We start from the raw sequence: 16,445 nt of genomic DNA, 5'->3' as shown, positions 1-16,445 counted from the left end.
TAGGGTTTGCCTTCGAAAAATTAATAACCTTTTCTTGCATGTAAATACTTGGTTAGAGTAATCAAAGTATTTCAACCCTTTTGGAAAACATTAATTTACCCTAGTATAGATTTTCAAATAATAACATATGATTCATAAAAGAATATACTTCCCTTTTAAAAATGATATATATGGACAAATATTCCAATAACGCGATAAGAATACATTTTCACCTTTTAGGGCAACTTCAATTCTTTTGGAAATAAGAAATATATACTTGCAAAAAATCAATCAAACCATTATCCATATGATATAAATGATTTACCCTAATGTATATGTTCAATTTATTTACTTAGGGTAAATATATTTGATGAAAGAAAATATCAACCATTTGATAATCAAATGTTATTCATTATTTTCACTATATGTCAAAAGGCTTTTATAAATAAAATGTAATTCCCTTGACAAAATATTCCTCTCTAGTAAATAATATTACTGTAGACGTCTAAAAATGGTCAACGCTTGCGGAGTCATACTTTAACATTTGTACATTGCCTTATTTTAGGGTTTTTGCATCGCATTTACATTTCTTCTATGTTGCGCACTTGGTCTTTATCATTTGCGAGCATCGAGTCCTTCTTCTGCATTCCTCATTTTTCTCGCTTTCGAATTTGGTCTTGTCGATAACAATCTTCAGTTATGATTTTGGTTGATCTTATCCTGTCGCATCAATGTGCGTGCTCATTTATCATCATTTTGGACATCATCAATCCTAATCAATGATGGAATTAGAGTTTTGTCCTCTTGTCAATCTTGTAATCTTATGATCGATTCGTCATCGATCCTTGTCCTCTTGTTAATCTCATCATTTTGTGATCGATTTGTCATTGATCCTTATCAACTTGTCAATCTTGTCATTTTGTGATTGATTCATCATCGATCGTTGTCCTTTTAAATCATGTCAATTTGGATCAATTAGTCATTTTTCCTCGTCAATTGGCACCTATAAATTTGATCTCTTTGTCAATCTTGGTCAATTTGTCAACCAATCTCAATCATTTATCAGCATTGGTCCTTTGTCAATCAAAATCATGATCGAATCGACATTAATTTCTTGTTGTCTTGACCTAATTCCTTGTCCTCTTATTTCTAGGGTTTTATGATTTGATCATTTAATTCTTTTCTTCTTCTTAGTGGGTTAAATAAATCTATTTATTTAAGTCCTAGGTCTTTTCATGAATTAATTAATGGATGAAAACCTATTAATTAATTTAACTAATTTCTATTTCATCTTTTTCCTCAATTTTCCAATTTACTAATTTCTCCTAATTCCTAATTTCTTTTTCTCCTATTTTCTTCAATTTTTCTAATATTTCCTTTAAATTCATCCCCTAATTTTCTCCTATGTTTATGCTTCCATTTGTTGCAATCATGGAGGCTATTTTCTCTCTTCCCTAATTTCATGGGAATGACATTTTAATCTTGTCAATTTTGTCATAATTTGTCAATCAATCAATTTTGCACAGCAATCTTGTCAATTTTGTCATAATTTGTCAATCAATCAATTTTGCATAGCAATCTTGTCAATTTTGTCATAATTTGTCAATCAAACAATTTTGCATGTCAATCTTGTCATAATTTGTCATATTTGTCATCCTTGATTTGAAATTTACTTTCAAATCTCTTCATGCTAGTCTTGTCATCTCTCCAATTTGTCTATAAATTGGATGATTTTCTTCAAAAAGAAAAAAAGAGAAAACCACGCTTCTAGTATCCTTATGCTGCCATTTCATCTTGTCAATCTTGCTTTCATATTATACTTTTGCATTTGTAGGTGAGATCCACAAACAAAGTAATTTGAAGGAGAAAGAAGAACAATGGAGAATTATGGAGGAGATATTCGCATTTGTAATGGTTTACATTTGATTTGATTATCTTGTCTTCATATCTCTATTGAGTGTAATTAGGATTTCTTATCATTGCAATCTAGTTTTTGTGGTTGAGCTAGTCTAATATCTATTGCATTGATGAATTCCAAATCCCTATCTACATTTTTCTGGTGAACCTGACGTGAACTAACCCCTTAACCATGTTTTTGAGTGCTTTTGAGCTGATTTGTAGGTGAAAAACTCAAGAAACAGGGCAACTCAGAGCGTTCTGGACACTTCTGCGCCTGTGTCAAAGCATTTTGCGCCTGTGTTAGGGCATCCTGCACCTGTTTCAAGGAGATTTGCGCCTATGTCAAAGAGATCTATACCTATGTCAAGGCATTTTGCACCTATTTCAAGGCATTATGTGCCTGTGTTGAGACATTCTGCGCCTGTGTAAGGCCAGAAACATAGGTGAAACTAGTGTTTTTATTTGCAAATTACTTTGTTTTCATTTTGTTCTTATATTCTGCTTTTTCTTTGGTACTGATTCTCTGTGCAGCACCTTGGCATTACGTGTGACGAAGACTAAAAATGAAACTACTAACAAATCTTATGCAGGACATGGTCAAAGACTTTTATTAAAACATCTTGCATGTGATTTTTAAAGTAGTTGCACATTTAGTTTCTTAAAGGCTAATGAACGCCATGCATGCTTTGTTTGCTTTTAGTTTGATTGCATGTTTTAACCCTTAGAATTGGGCCTGCCTCTCGATTTGCCTGGCACTTCACACAGGCATTGGTGAGAGGGAATGACCCAAAGTGGTGATGGGCTAAAGCCAAGCTCTTCTGAACCACTCTAAATAACTATGGATGCAACGAAAGTTGTAGACAATGGGTGCTGGAATGGTATTGCGATGATTTATTCGCTAGATCAATACCCACCCGAACGGATGCCCTTACTAGAATCTCTTGTTTTTAGAGGCCAAAATCCTTCTATCTGTTGGCTTAGGCATTGTGATACGCACATGGCAAAGACACCTCTCATGTACTCCTCAACTAGAGATAGCAAGTTCTTGGGAAGCGATGCCCCTTGAACTTGAAGCTTGGTATACCCGAGAAGTGAGTGCACTGTAAGGGGGAGCCAGTGCTACCAAGCACTTAGCTATCCGGCTGAGTGTTGTATTTCGATTAGAGGATTCAACAGATATTGCCCTTGCCAGCCATATGACTTTTTGTAAATGTGCTTGATTGTCTTGAGTCAAAAGTCAAACAAACATTTTGTCTTTCGTGATTGTCAAAGGTTAAATTAAAAACAAACTTTCAAAAGTGCTCATAATCAACTTGGATTTTCAAAATCAACAACATTCAACTCAAAAATACAATCCGAACAAAGGTCCAAATTTGTCCAAGTATTCATCCAACATTTGAACATGGCTTGTCAAAACATTGAATGTCTTTGTTTCAAAATTCATGTCACTTTAGGCTAGGTTTTGCATAGGCCCACTTAGGTCCTAAGGCATATTGTCATCTCCTTTCATTTTAGTCCTTTTCATTGCAAGCATCCTCATTTTGCACTTAGGTCCAAGATCATTTTCCCTATGTTTGCATTTCATTGTCATATCCAAGCTAGATTTCCATTTAGGTGACATTCCTGCATTATCCTTGTCATGCTAAAATTAGGTCTTGCCTAGGTTGCATTTTGCATATTCCAAGTCATTGGTCTTCGCATATCCTTATCATTGTATTGTCATCTTGTCTTGGCTTCATCTTGGCATATCATATCCTTAGATCATTTTCATGTCATATCCTAAGTCATTGTCATAATCATTACCTTCTTGCATTTAATCTCAAAAATTTGGTTTGTCAAACTTGAAAAATCAAAATTTTGGATGATACCCTAAGTTGTTGTTAAGGAAGTCTTGACCTTGTCTAAAATTTGTCCTTTCATTAATATCATTTTTGTCAAACCTAGCTTAGTATCCAAGCATATAGGTGAGACATTGTCAATTTGTCCTATTGTCATTTGGTCCTTTGTCCTTTAAGGTCTTGACTTCATTTCAATTTCCCAAGGTTGTGTCTTTAGCTTTGCATTTCAAAAGTTTGTCTCCAAAAATTCAAAAGGTACAAAAACATTAAGTTGCATTGTCATCCTTTTATATTGCATTTGTCAATCCCATTAGTTGCATTGCATAGTGATATGTTTGTTGAAATAAGGTCTCAACCTTCTTACGAAGCCATGTCATCACAATTGAGAAATCAATCATGTCAATCCAATCTCTACATGTCTCAGAACTTGGATCAAACTTATCATGATGATGTAAAGGTCCAAATACAAAAACTAGAGGAGAAACTAGCTCAAGAAAAGGAGATTTTGGAACAAAAAGTGAAAAACATTGAGAAGAATAGATCACAAACATCCAAAATGTTTCAAAAATTTCTAGATCGAAATCCAAAGTTTGAGCCAATTTATGTAAGATCTCTTATTGAATGATCAGACATACCAGCTCTCTTCTCACAAATAGAGATGATGAAACAATTTCAAGAAAAGAGACAACAACATTACGTGCCTTCACAACAAGAACAAGAATGTGTTTACTATCAATCAGAATTTCAACCATCACAACCAATTGTTCAACAGTTCCAACATTTCCAACAGACACAACCAATGGTCCAACATATTCAACCAACACAACCAATGGTCCAATTTCAACAATATGTCCAACCAACTATACAATGCCCACAAATAGTTCAACCAATGGTGGAATATCAACTAGTTCAATCAACATATCAATGTCAACAACTACAACCAAACATTCAAAAACAAAACTTGCAACAAGCACCAAGCCAAATTTTGAACATTTCAAACCAATTTGATCAATATCTAGTTTGAAATCAAAACATGACATCAAACCAGAAACAAGTTCAAATTCTAGATACAACCATGTCAAAACCTCGAAAGAAAGGTGGCTTTATTGCAAGGCTCTTAAGAAAATTACCAAGTGAGTTCTTTGAGGAAGATCAAGATAATACACTTATGTCTAGCAATGCCTCATCCCCCCACAAACAAATTGACTCTCCAGTGGTATCTATCCCTACACCTTTAGAAGTTTCACAAGAACCTTCCATATTGTCTTCATCAAACAATACACCCAAGGATGAAATTATCCAAGAGCTATCCATAGGTGATTTCCAAGATAATCTAATTCATGATGCACATCCTTGTCATGTTTCAAAAATACAAGACCCAATGCAACCATACACTTTATTGCCATTACCTGTTTTAGAGGACCCCATTCGAAGTCCTTCTTCCTCATGTTTAAGCATTGATTCCTTGCCAAAATCCATCACAAATGTTCAAAGTGCATTTCCTTCATCCCAAAACATTGATTCCTTGTTAGAATCCTCCATGCATATCCAAAGTCCAACCTCATGTCAAGAGGATAATTTAGAGCATGAAGAAACATGTCTTAAAAAATATCAAGATCAAGATCCTGAAACCTTATCATCCCATCCAATTGTTGACCAGGACCCCATGTTCCCAGACACTCATGATGATTCCCCTATTCTTGTCCATCCTATCCAAAATCCCATTGACATTCCACTCCCCGAGCAAGATCAAGATATCCCAGTCCATCCAATCCCAAACGATCCCCTTCCATTTCATGAAAAAAATGTCCTTTCAAATCCCATTGACATTCCACTTCCTAAGAAAGATCAAGATATCCTTTCCATCCTTTATGATGGTCCCATTAAAAGTCCAGAGCAAAAAAACTTTAAAGAGGATTCCAATGATCTTCCTCCTTGTCAAGATCAAATTATTCCTTTAAATCCTCCAAAAGATCTTTTTGTTCCTCCATCTCCATGTCTTAATGCTCCATATACACTCCAAGATCGCATTTCTTTTGATGATCCCATTATTTCTCCCATTCCATCTCTTGAAGAGCTTGTCATTGAACCATGTCCACTACACAATCCTAGTCCCCCTCATGATTCTAATGTGTTAGTGCAAGATGTTCATGAACCCTCAACATGCATAATGGGTTCTTCCACTTTGGTGCAATCCGATCCACTTCAAGATCTCATTATTTCTCTCATATCATATCCACCTCATAATGGACTCGCATCTTCTTCCCAAAGAAAAGAGTATCCTACAAGTCAAGATATTCATAAAGGCAAAGGAGTAGATCTCCATAAGCAAGAACCCCTTCATGTTAAATAAAATATTAAGGGTCATGGCCTCAATGAAATTCCTCAAGACGTGGGTACCCCTACTAAATCCAACATCCCTTCAAAATCAAAACATACACCTTCCCCATCACACCTTCCATCCATCTTAGGTACTTATATCCCTTCCTCCTCTATGCAATGTCAGCAAAGGCACACATCCTTGAGTAAATTTCATCAATCCAAAAGAAGTCCACTTCATTCATATCCATCCATGCATTCCTTTTCCCCTCCAAGCAATTTGGATGCCAAATATAAATGTCATAAGTCTAGCAATCCACATGTATTCAAGGATCAACATGTCCAATATAATCGACATCTCAAAACAAAGAACAATATGATCTATAAAGAAAAAGAAATATCCAAAAGGCCACAAAGGCCCACTGAGCAAAATAAAGAAAATTTAAAATCTATATGGGTTCCTAAATCCCTTATGCAAGCAATGCACTCCAAGGAACCACAAAAGCATGACAAATCAAAAACCATGTGGATCCCTAAGTGGCTCCTTGAAGCACAAAAGCCTAAAGAAACATCAAAATTGGCATCTGAAATTGCTATTCCTCCATCTGAACCTTCCAAGTCTATTCCTCCACCACCTTCTTCATTCGTTTTGGGCCCTTATGTCCCAAAATCCATAGCCTTTCCTTCCTCAAAATCTCAATATCCAAAATACATTTTTCCTCCATCAGTCCATCACCCGTCAAGGTGTGTGCCAATGTCAATTTTGCCTTCATTTCCATCCAGTGAAGCCCAATTCTTCCAATACCCTATCCATTATCCAATGCATATTTTTCATCCTTCGATCCCTTTGATCCAATCCTTTACATAAATCCTTGCCTTAATTTCATTTCTTTTTTCCATGTCCTTATCCTACCAACGTCTTTGAGCATACTTTTAAAGGTCATGGTCCATTTTTTTTTTAAGGCTACTATCTAAACAAAAAGATGCTTGAGTCCTTCTTCCATCCCCTATCATGTGTCCATCTTCTATTGAAAAAGTCAAAATACAAAAAAAAAAAGTGAAAAAAAAAAGAAAAAAAAGAAAAAAGAAAAAAGTAAAGCAAAAATAATTCGTCCACTGGTGAAAACCTAGCAAACAGGCGCCTTGGGAAAGTACCATGATGAAAACCTGGCAAACAGGCATCATGCGTAATCTATGAACTTCTTGCATACCACACTTGGGGGCAGGTTTCCTCCGTCATATCCTATTGCCCTTCATTATCCTATCATACCATGTCATTACCCCTTCATATCCTATTATCCCTCATGTCCAGTTTCCCTTTCCACCTTTGATCTTGACAAGGTTGAGGATCATCATGAGCATCATGCATCTTGTTTGCAGCTTTTAGTCTATCATAGCTTTTGGTATTTATCCATTTGCTTATTATAACCTTTCATCCATATTCCCTAGCTTATTGCAACTTTCTGCCACTATCCCTTAGCCTACCCCGACCTTCAGCCCATGTCCCTTATCCATTCTTGGTCTTGCTTATCCTATCCATATCTTATCACTATCCATACACTCTTTTTTTCATTCCTTGATCTTGGTCTGTAATAAGGACGCAAAATTTAAACATGGTTTCAAAAACCTCTTGACATGTCCCTCATGCCATGTTCCTGCTTTACATTGTCACATCCAGTCTCTTGTCCCATCACGCAATAGCCCTTGAAAATTGCATCCGTATTGTCTCCATGATAAAAGGCCTTTGTCTTCCCTCTATCCACCAACATTTCAACAAGCCTCTTTATTCACCTGTCATATTCCTTGCCTTGCTAGACACTAGGGGCAAAATCATATAATGTCCTGAAAAAAATCCCTAAAAATCATATAATGTCCTGAAAAAATCCCTAAAAATCAAATAATGTCCTGAAAAAATCCCTAAAAATCAAATAAATGTCCTGAAAAAAATCCCTAAAAATCAAATAATGTCCTGAGAAAATACCTAAAAAGTCAAATAAAGTCTTGAAAAATGAACAAAAAAATTAAAAAAACTGGAAATTCCTACAAAGTGAAAAACATCAAAATCCAAAAACAATTTCTTTGGCATTTTGCATTTTGTCAATAAATGGTCCCCTTTATGCATAGATAGATCACTGAGCATACATCCAAAGACAATCAATCAAACATTGTGCTTTAATGAAATCACACATTAACATATGAACTGTTCGACCAAGCAAGCATTCAACCTGATTACAGTTGTCACATCAATCCAAATAGCATCAAACATTACCATTGTTCCTTGTCAACATTATCATGGGTCTTATATAGGGTGTGGTATACTTGAAACCAGATTGTGTCATGTCTTAGACGGGGGTACCGCATTCCCTAAAACCAAACAGCATGATCATTCTTGTTTTCCACCTTTGATAATGGTGATCAGACTGTTTGTTTGACTTGGTCGAATTTGTGCATCTTATCTTTTTTACTGATTTATCTTTAGTTTTGATCATGTTCCTATGTTGCTCAAGGATGTCACTGAGTGATTTAGAGTGACCAGGATGGTTCATGGTCTCTTTTCTTTTTTTGTGGTGTTTGTTGTTTGTGGAATGTTTGTCACAAACTGGGGCAACTATATCATTGGGTGTCTATGATAAGTACGTTCACTCTATGAATGTCGCACATACCTCGACCCTTGATGTATGCACCCTAGGATGATTCACTCATTCCTTGTGTGCAATGTGTCTGTCTTTTGCAATAGAGGTTTCATTTCAGCTCTGGCCTTCAATGCCATGATGCTTTGCATCCTCTTTGCTACATTAAATAAAGGTTCTCACCTACTTTTGTGCATTGGTGAAAGCAAGTTTTTATTCATCTCTAACTGTCCTCAGTTTAATTTCTTCTTACTATCATTTCTTCCGTCAGTCTTGGCAATCCGTTTGAACCTATCATCTTCTGTCATTCTTATTGATCACTTGGCCTCTTTTCTGGATTTTTCCAGCCAATTCCTCGAGGGGGCATGCATATGTCATTGTTATTGTCTGGGGCATTTTCATTATTGTTCTTTGAAACAATGCTTAGAATCACATTGTCTCAAAGAGGGGCAAAATGTAGATGTCTAAAAATGGTCAACGCTTGCGGAGTCATACTTTAACATTTGTGCATTGCCTTATTTTAGGGTTTTTGCATCGCATTAACATTTCTTCTATGTTGCGCACTTGGTCTTTATCATTTGCGAGCATCAAGTCCTTCTTCTGCATTCCTCATTTTTCTCACTTTCAAATTTGGTCTTGTCGATAACAATCTTCAGTTATGATTTTGGCCGATCTTATCCTGTCGCATCAATGTGCGTGCTCATTTATCATCATTTTGGACATTGTCAATCCTAATCGATGATGAAATTAGGTTTTTGTCCTCTTGTCAATCTTGTCATCTTACGATTGATTCGTCATCAATCCTTGTCCTCTTGTTAATCTCATCATTTTGTGATCGATTTGTCATTGATCCTTATCAACTTGTCAATCTTGTCATTTTGCGATCGATTCGTCATCGATCGTCGTCCTTTTCAATCATGTCAATTTGAATCAATTAGTCATTGTTCCTCATCAATTGGTGCCTATCAATTTGATCTCTTCGTCAATCTTGGTCAATTTGTCAACCAATCTCAATCGTTTATCAGCATTGGTCCTTTGTCAATCAAAATCATGATCGAATCGACATTAATTTCTTATTGTCTTGACCTAATTCCTTGTCCTCTTATTTCTAGGGTTTTATGATTTGATCATTTAATTCTTTTCTTCTTCTTAGTGGGTTAAATAAATCTATTTATTTAAGTCCTAGGTCTTTTCATGAATTAATTAATGGATGAAAACCTATTAATTAATTTACCTAATTTCTATTTCATCTTTTTCCTCAATTTTCCAATTTACTAATTTCTCCTAATTCCTAATTTCTTTTTCTCCTATTTTCTTCAATTTTTCTAATATTTCCTTTAAATTCATCCCCTAATTTTCTCCTATGTTTATGCTTCCATTTGTTGCAATCATGGAGGATATTTTCTCTCTTCCCTAATTTCATGGGAATGACATTTTAATCTCATCAATTTTGTCATAATTTGTCAATCAATCAATTTTGCATAGCAATCTTGTCAATTTTGTCATAATTTGTCAATCAATCAATTTTGCATAGCAATCTTGTCAATTTTGTCATAATTTGTCAATCAATCAATTTTGCATAGCAATCTTGTCAATTTTGTCATAATTTGTCAATCAATCAATTTTGCATGTCAATCTTGTCATAATTTGTCATATTTGTCATCCTTGATTTGAAATTTCCTTTCAAATCTCTTCATGCTAATCTTGTCATCTCTCCAATTTGTCTATAAATTGGATGATTTTCTTCAAAAAGAAAAAAAGAGAAAACCACGCTTCTAGTATCCTTATGCTGCCATTTCATCTTGTCAATCTTGCTTTCATATTATGCTTTTGCACTTGTAGGTGAGATCCACAAACAAACTAATTTGAAGGAGAAATAAGAACAATGGAGAATTATGGAGGAGATATTCGCGTTTGTAATGGTTTACATTTGATTTGATTATCTTGTCTTCATATCTATATTGAGTGTAATTAGGATTTCTTATCATTGCAATCTAGTTTTTGTGGTTGAGCTAGTCTAATATCTATTGCATTGATGAATTTCAAATTCCTATCTACAATTAAAAAATAACATTGAGTGAGAAAATCATATATTTGAGACAATGATATAAAGATTTGTTTGTAAAAATAAAAATCATTATATCTCCAAATATTATATTAAGCCTTTGGTAAAAAACACTTCCTATGCAATATGTGCCAAGAGAATATGATTTAATTATCTAGAAATTGACCTCTTAACATGTTCATAGGTTTTCAGGAGCTGATCATAGGTAGTGCATACAATTGCATTGAGAAATCCGGTTTTTGGCATGAATCTATAACTCTAAAATCTTCAAATTTTACGATTCCAACACCTTCCTCCATACCCCATCTCTCTCTCTCTCTCTCTCTCTCTCTCTCTCTCTCTCTCTCTCTCTCTCTCTCTCTCTCTCTCTCTCTCTCTCTCTCTCTCTCTCTCTCTCTCTCTAATTTTACCATAAATAATGATAAGATGCATATTTATGGTTATTTGTTTATTTATGAAGTTTTATTTACATATCTATGTAATATGATTCTATTTAGGACAACCGATATCAACCATGGGAAAAAACAAGTGAGGAATGATGGAATAGAGAGAGGTTGAAAAGGAAAGACAAAGGCAGCGTATGAAGAAATTATGTGACATAAGAACATTGGGAGAAGAAGATATGTCATCCTCAATATCTCAATTCAATTTACCAAACGAACATAATGCACCTAATGAAATTGAAGAAGAGACATTTGATTTACCATATGAACCTAATGCAATTCAAGAAGATACCACATTGAATAATCAATTAAATGATGAACATACACCTACTCTATTTGATGAATTGAATGTACACAATGCACCAATGTTAACACCTACTAGATACATTCGTAGGAAACCAAAGTATCTGATTGACCTTGATGATAATCTATTGAAGCCAATGCTCGATAAAATGAATGAACGAACTTGTAGGAGAATGGTTAAAAGAATATGGAAAAACTATTTTGAAAACTTAAATCAAACCGCAAGATGTCAATTAATTGTTCAAATGATTAACAATTTGAATTTTAGAGAGATAATGAAAATTCTAGGCCTAAGATCATCTGAAAGTAAAAGAAAAAGAACTATTGTGAGAAATCTATTTGATGCATATCAAGCTATTGGTTCAAAATCACGTACTAAAGATTCTAATGCTACTCGATGTGTCATTACATTAACCATAATGTGCAAGAAAATAAAAAAAGATCGGTTGATAAGCAAAACAAGTAAGTCATTAAACATTAGTAGAACAACATTAAGTAAAGCATTATAGAGGCGAGAAAAAATAGAGGAACCTTACAATAATTCTCTTTGGGCATTCTTGGGTAGACTACCATGCAAAGACAAGGTTGTTGTTGTGCACTAAGAACATTAATTGAAATTTTTTGGCATGACAACACAATAGTTTCACCCAACCCAAGAGATGTTGTTAGAAGGCGAATCGGGTCTACAAATTGTGAGCCACATACCAAACACTATTTGGATATAAATCAAACAAAATTTTATGAAAGAGTCCTTGAAAAGTTTCCTCAAATAAGAATTTCTCAAAGATTTTTTGAAATGGCAAAACCTTTTTATATTAAGATCAATCATGTATGCACCATGTGTTGTTGTAGGATGCATATTGAATTTTCCATGCACTATGATATTTTTCGTCATATTTGTTCTACTTTGCACACTAACGATGTTTTGTACCAATGCAATATATAAGCACCTCCTAAGACAATAAGAGAATTTATTTCAAGTGTGCTATGTAATATACATGATGGTTGCATTTATTATAAGATGCCTTGTTTGGAAGGTTCTTGTGTTATATGTGGTGGTTTGCAACATTTACCAAGATGTGTACATTTGGAGAGCACACATGAAATTGGTAGGAAACTAGTTTCTTTTGGAAAATACAAGACAGTCACATATGGAGTTAAAGATGGAAAATATTTGAAGAGATGTGAGCTAATGAAAAATGATATATGTGTAGCTGAATTTATGAAAATGTTTCAAGAGAAACTAGTTTATGAGTACATAATGCATACACATAGAGCTCGATGCTTAGATGAGAAATTCAAGTTATGTAAGGACACATTTTCTCTTGGCACCATTGTCTTTATCGTTGATTTTTCTAAAAACTATACACTACAACCTCAAAATGAAGTGCAATCTATGTATTTGTAAAATTCCTTAATTGAAATTATTTGCAAGGAAAATAAATATCATAGGTCAAGCAAAAGATTGCTAATAAAACATAAAAATATTGAATCTTTGAATTTCTGGAAATTTCATCACACCGTTCTATTTTAATTGGGTGTGTGTAGGATCATGGTGTGCCAAAACAGGCCCTTAAGTGGCAATGAAATTTTAGAAAATCAGAGTTATGCAACTTGACATGAAAATTTTAATAAGTTGTGAACATTATTTTTAAAATATGTAAGAAGAGAATATATAGAAAATTGAATGTAGTTTCTAAGCTACTAGTTGTTTTTTGGAAAAAAAAAATCCTATTTGATGAAAATTTCAAATTTCAATGCAATGGTACTAAAATTTCAGGAAAAAAATAAGAAGTAGACATATGTCTGACCACCCTAATCACAATCAAATCTTAATATTTTTTTATAATATTTATAATATAAGTATTAGACTCATGTCCGGATGTGACACACATTTTTAAATTTTTTTTAATAAATAAAATAATTATTTATGAATTTTTTACTATAACTTTTCAGAAATTCAGAAACTCCTAAGTCTGACCACCTTAACTTGGTCAAAACCTTATAAAATTTAATTTTTTTTAATTTTTCCCTATAGTAGACGAAGCATAGGATATGACGCATGTTTTGGTTATAAAAATGTTATACTGTTTGAAAGTTATGAGTGTTTTCAATCAGTATATCAATCAGGACTATTGTCAGAATTCAATTAGAAAATAAATAATAATTATTTATTAAAGCCGAAATAAGACAAGCCTTACATAGTTGGAAAGCTGGGAACATCCTTAAAAAACACTTTTTGTATGACCCCTAACGACACCATAAGACCCCTTAAGACACCAAATCATGTCGTTAGGGGTCATATTGTGTCTTACGAGGTCGTAGGACACAATATGACCCCTAACGACGTGATTTGGTGTCTTAAGGGGTCCTATAGTGTTGTTAGGGGTCATAGGGTGTCCATAGGGGTCATATGGTGTCCCATGAACCCTTATGACCTCTTAGGACACCATATGACCCCTAATGACACCATATTGGGTCGCTTTGGGTCATATTGTAGGGAAAAGGTGTCATATTGTGTCCTAAGGGGTCCTATGGTGTCCCATGACACCACATGACCACTATGGACACCGTATGACCCCTAACGACACCATAAGACCCCTTAAGACACCAAATCATGTCATTAGGGGTCATATTGTGTCTTACAAAGTCGTAGGACACAATATGACCCCTAACAACATGATTTGGTGTCTTAAGGGGTCCTATGGTGTCATTAGGGGTCATAAGGTTTTCATAGGGGTCATATGGTGTCCCATGAACCCTTATGACCTCTTAGGATTCCATATGACCCCTAATGACACCATATTGGGTCACTTTGGGTCATATTGTAGGGAAGAGGGGTCATATTGTGTCCTAAGGGGTCCTATGGTGTCCCAAGACACCATATGACCCCTATGGACACCATAAGACCCCTAACAACATCATAAGACCCCTTAAGACACCAAATCATATCGTTAGGGGTCATATTGTGTCTTACGGGGTCGTAGGACACAATATGACCCCTAACGACATGATTTGGTGTCTTAAGGGGTCCTATGGTGTCGTTAGGGGTCATACGGTGTCCATAGGGGTCATATGGTGTCCCATGAACCCTTATGACCTCTTAAGACACCATATGACCCCTAATGACACCATATTGGGTCTCTTTCGGTCATATTGTAGGGAAAAGGGGTCATATTGTGTCCTAAGGCATCCTATGGTGTCCTAAGACACCATACGACCCCTATGGACATTGTAAGACCCCTAACGACACCATAAGACCCCTTAAGACACCAAATCATGTCGTTAGGGGTCATATTGTGTCTTACAGGGTCGTAGGACACAATATGACCCCTAACAACATGATTTGGTGTCTTAAGGGGTCCTATGTTGTCATTAGGGATCATATGGTGTCCATAGGGGTCATATGGTGTCCCATGAACCCTTATGACCTCTTAGGACACCATATGACCCCTAATGACACCATATTGGGTCACTTTGGGTCATATTGTGTCCTAAGGGGTCCTATAGTCTCCCAAGATACCATATGAACCCTATGGACACCGCATGACCCCTAATGACACCATAAAACCCCTTAAGACACGAAATCATGTCGTTAGGGGTCATATTGTGTCTTACGGGGTCGTAGGACATAATATGACCGCTAAGGACATGATTTGGTGTCTTAAGGGGTCCTATGGTGTCTTTAGAGGTCATAGGGAGTGCATAGGGGTCATATGGTGTCCCATGAACCCTTATGACCTCTTAGGAAACCATATGACCCCTAATGACACCATGTTGGGTCTCTTTGGGTCATATTGTAGGGAAAAGGGGTCATATTGTGTCCCAAGGGGTCCTATGGTGTCCCAAGACACCATACAACCCCTATGGAGAACATATGACTCCTAACAACACCATAAGACCTCTTAAGACACCAAATCATGTCGTTAGGGGTCATATTGTGCCTTACAGGGTCGCAGGACACAATATGACCCCTAACGACATGATTTGGTGTCTTAAGGGGTCCTATGGTGTTGTTAGGGGTCATAGGGTGTCCATAGGGGTCATATTGTGTCTTACGGGGTCGTAGGACACAATATGACCCCTAACGACATGATTTGGTTTCTTAAGGGGTCCTGTGGTGTCATTAGGGGTCATACGGTGTCCATAGGGGTCATTTGGTGTCCCATGAACCCTTATGACCTCTTAGGACACCATATGACCCCTAATGACACCATATTAGCTTGCTTTGGGTCATATTGTAGGGACAAGGGGCCATATTCTGTCCTAAGGGGTCCTATGGTGTCCCAAGACACCATATGACCCCTATGGACACTGTATGACCCCTAACGACACCATAAGACACCTTAAGAAACCAAATCATGTTGTTAGGGGTCATATTGTCTCTGACAGGGTCGTAGGACACAATATGACCCCTAATGACACCATATTGGGTCGCTTTGGGTCATATTATAGGGAAAAGGGGTCATATTGTGTCCTAAGGGGTCCTATTGTGTCCCAAGACACCATATGACCCCTATGGACACCATATGATACCTAACAACACCATAGGACCCCTTAAGACACCAAATCATGTCCTTATGGATCATATTGTGTCTTACAAGGTCGTACGACACAATATGACCCCTAACGACATGATTTAGTGTCTTAAGGCATCCTACGATGTCGTTAGGGGTCATATGGTGTCCATAGGGGTCATGTAGTGTCCCATGAACCCATATGACCTCTTAGGACACCATATGACCCCTAATGACACCATATTGGTTTGCTTTGGGTCATATTGTGTCCTAAGGAGTCCTATGGTGTCCCAAGACAACATATTACCCCTATGGACACCGTATGAGGCCTAACGACACCATAAGACCCCTTAAGACACCAAATCATGTCACTAGGGGTCATATTGTGTCTTATGGGGTCGTAGGACACAATATGACCCCTAACAACATGATTTGGTGTCTTAAGGGGTCCT

The sequence above is a fragment of the Cryptomeria japonica genome, chromosome 5 (assembly GCF_030272615.1).
Source record: "Cryptomeria japonica chromosome 5, Sugi_1.0, whole genome shotgun sequence".
Taxonomy (NCBI): Eukaryota; Viridiplantae; Streptophyta; class Pinopsida; order Cupressales; family Cupressaceae; genus Cryptomeria; species Cryptomeria japonica.
The sequence above is the reverse complement of the archived record's forward strand: the minus strand, read 5'-3'. Positions refer to the sequence as shown.